We start from the raw sequence: 3,853 nt of genomic DNA, 5'->3' as shown, positions 1-3,853 counted from the left end.
CACATTGGCTAATTATAGCTTTGTCCCCAAGGCCCTCTCGCTCAGACTTTCTTCTTCTTAGACTGTCTTCCCCCTTTCACATTTAGAATAACAGGAAACCACCACTCCTAATTTTTACACTTGCTGTTTTTTCTTCTCTGGGAACTTTCCATGTCTTATAGTATCATGGAGGGTTTTATGAAGATTTCAATTTCCTTTGAAACTGCTTAGCCAAATAAACAAAATATTTTTTTTCTAAAGCACAAAATGAAGACTATGATTTGTTCCCACCCAAACTCAGAGGCATAAGAAAAGCTCCCCCATTTGCTAAAGTTTTCATCTCCAGACTGTGAGCTCCAGCACATATATTCCAAATTGTCGTGGGTCAAAAAGTGCTGGAGGTGGTGGGAATGCAGCCAAGGACAAAGTAGAATGATTAGAATGAGGTCAGCCCAGAAATGCACCGGAGAATAGTCTGCTAACCATGAAGTCTGAGTTTCATCTTCTGGAATTGTTGCTTCTTATTACTGCATGCTGGGTCAGGGGGAGAGGGTGTTGTTTAGGGGGAGAAAGGAGGAAAGAGAAAATGAAAGAGGAGAAAACTTCACTCCTCCATGGGAATATCAGCAGAAAATCTATAGACTCTTGTGTCTCTGCTTCTTTTTTCAGTACAATGTTTTTAATAGACCAAAAGACAATCTTTATGATGTAATAGGTATGTGAATAATGTTTATAAAAAGGGTATATATAACATGTTAGTCATTATCAACTATTGTACAAATAAACCTTAGATATGTAAAATATATAAACGTATAAAAATTATTTTATAGGGCAGTGGACACTTTTCATATCTTCGTTCCAAAAAATAGAGAGTTCCAGGGCTGGCATCTTATTCTTCATTAGTATATTGCACTGTAAAGCCAAAAGGTTTGGTGGGGTTTCATTTGTTTGCTTTCTGGTTTTGTAATTTATAATAATCTGAATGGATTACTTTGAAATGTCTGTTGCATATGTGTTGGTATTGTTTGCCCACACGGAGTCATCAGAGATCCGTCCCACATTTTGCATCCTGGAAAATCAAAAGGAACTTTCTAGTGAGAAGAAAAACACAGAGAAGCCTCCACTGTTGGGTAACTCAAATTTGTACCTCTAACAGCTTCTTGTAAGTCTGAGGAAATGGGAAGTTTAAGATCAAATTTGTTGTCTCTCACTTAAGCACTGGGCGTTGGATAACTTTTCTGCTGGGAAGCAAGTACATATTTTTGTTAAGTTCTTTCTTCATGGACTTGACATGTTCTAGGGGAAACTAGAAGTCATGGCCCTGAGCCACCTTTCTTCAGGACTACTCTCCACCATCCGTTTTCAAAGAACCATCCACATATTAATTCTCTGATGTTCTGTGATTCATTGGTAGACTCAATGCTTTCAGAGCCCAGAGTTTTATTTGTTTGGGTTTGTGGCTCTAAAGAAGTGTTAAGTTTGGTCTACCACCGAGACTGATCAGAAGAAGCAAAGGGGAAAAGGGAGCTCCCTTGCTGGAGAGGTTCGCTTGCACCTCTGACCACCTCTGACCACAGCCAAGAGAAGCACTGGGCCAGTAGCCGGTGTGTGAAATGCCATCTACTCTTCACACAGTGAGGGGTCATCGTGTGACAGTGGAGAGGTCATCCAAGTCTCTTTTGCCAAAAATGCATATTGTTCCCAGCTGTAAGCTTGTGAAGCACAATATGTGTTTTTGCATGAAACAATAAAAGAGGTTTATTTTCACTTAATAGACCCATCCCTCAGGCCTGGTGTTTTCAGTAGCTGGCTTGGAGCAGGGAGTACTTTATCATGTATTAAACGCCAACATTGCGCATTTTATTGTTCCCAAAGAGCTTTGGCCCCTGGCAGCTGCCCTGGACATCCAAAAGGAGGGCTGAGAGGAGTCCTTCGTCAGACTGGAATTGCTTAGTTTCAGTGGGGATGGCTGAGCGCAGGGGTGAGTGACACTTCCCCTCAACACTCACCAGGCTGAGTTCGCCTCCCTAGAGCAAACTCTGGTTTGCGCAACCACGAGGGCCCAAGAAGGCCTCTTAGCCAGAAACTTTCTCTGCTTACTTAGTGCAGGAGTTAGTAGCACAGCCTCAATAGCCTGACTGCCTGTCACTTACCAGCTGTGTGGCCTTGGGCAAGTTACTTAACCTCTCTGTGACTCAGGTTCTTGTCTGGAAAATGGAGCTGTAATACCTCCTTCCTGAGGGATGTTAAGGATGAAATGTCTTAAAACAAGTAGAGTGCTTTGAACAGTGCCTGGCAATACAAGCACTCAATACAATTCATGTTTTACCACCTTCATAATGTTTGCTCTATCCACCAACCAATTATATTATTATTTACCTAATGTTCTTCTTTTAATTAACTCAATTTTAACCTAAAACTTGATAGAAAACTTTATATCCCAAGTGTAAATGGAAAATTATATCATTTGCAGCAAATATAAGGTAACAGTAAATAGTAATAATAGCTGATATTTACCAAGTCCTTGCTCCTTCCCAGTCATTGTGCTAAGTGTCTTGACTTGTTAAAATACTCACAACCCTATGAGGACAGTACTGTCATTTTACAGAGGAGGAAACTGAGGTACTAACAGATTAGCAAATTTTCCTGTAGTTACACAATTAGTAAATGAAGGAGGCAGTCCAGCTTCAGACCCCAAGCTCCTCAGCATTGCTCTGTGCTGCCATGTTGACAAGAACAAAAGTATTCTATTCCCATGGTAGATGGTTGGTGAATTAGCTTCCTAGGGCTGCTGTGGTAACAAAGTACCACAAACTGGGTGGCTTAAAACAACAGAAACTTATTCTCTCACAGTTCTGGAGGCCAGAAGTCCAAAGTCAAGATGCTGGCAGGGTAGTGCTCCCTCCAAAACCTCTAGGAGAGGATCTTCCCTTGCCTCTTGCAGCTTCAGGTAGCCCCGGCATTCCTTGGTTTGTGGCAGCATCACCCCAATCTCTGCCTCCATCTTCACATGGCTGTCTTCCCTCTGTGTGTCTACCTCTGTGTCTCTTCTCCTCTTCTTGTAAGGCCAGCAGTCATGTTGGATTAGGGCCCACCCTAATGACTTCATCTTAATTACATCTGCAAGACTATTTCCAAATAAGGTCACATTCACATATATGAGGAATTAGGATTTCAGTAGCTCTTTTGTGGGAAGGGGTTGGGGGGGCATAGTTCAACCTGTAACAGTGGCCCACCTATGGCTTTGAATTTGGGGCTGAAAATTTACAAATGCTGGAGAGCTGTTCATGATCAGCAACAAGCTGAGACTTTCTCCTTTATGCCAGTCAGGACTGAAGGAGTCAGGACAAGGGAAGGACAATGCTCCTGCATTACAGTGATATTTAGGGCCCAGTCCAGGTGCTAACTGATTCACTTTGCTGTACACCTGAAACTAACCCAACATTGTAAATCAACTATAATCCAATAAAAGTTTTTAAAAATAATAAAAAAATAAAATAAACCGTCTTCTGCCCCATCATTGGTACTTTGGGAAAAGAGGCTTAGCCATATAATAGTTCTTCCAGCTTCCCAGACATCTCTTGTGAAAGGGGAATATGGGGGAAAATGCAGCCTTCCAAAACTCCAGGCAGGGTGACGGAGGGTAAAAAACTCACCTCTCGAATCTGCCTAATATGGCTGGGCTGGGATAGCAAATTCAGACAAATAACAGAGTCTTCATCGGGGGTACGTGTAAAGAAAGGACAACAGTAAAGACAGTAGTGGGAAATCATTTATTTTCATACTATTTCAGTGAAACCTTAAGAACAATCTCTCTACTAAGAGGGATTTGAGAGGAGGGTGCGGGGAAGTGAGGAGGAGATTTCTTGCTCTG

This window comes from Leucopleurus acutus (genome assembly GCF_964270905.1).
Source record: "Leucopleurus acutus genome assembly, chromosome: 3".
Lineage (NCBI taxonomy): Eukaryota > Metazoa > Chordata > Mammalia > Artiodactyla > Delphinidae > Leucopleurus > Leucopleurus acutus.
Note: the sequence above shows the minus strand (reverse complement) of the source record.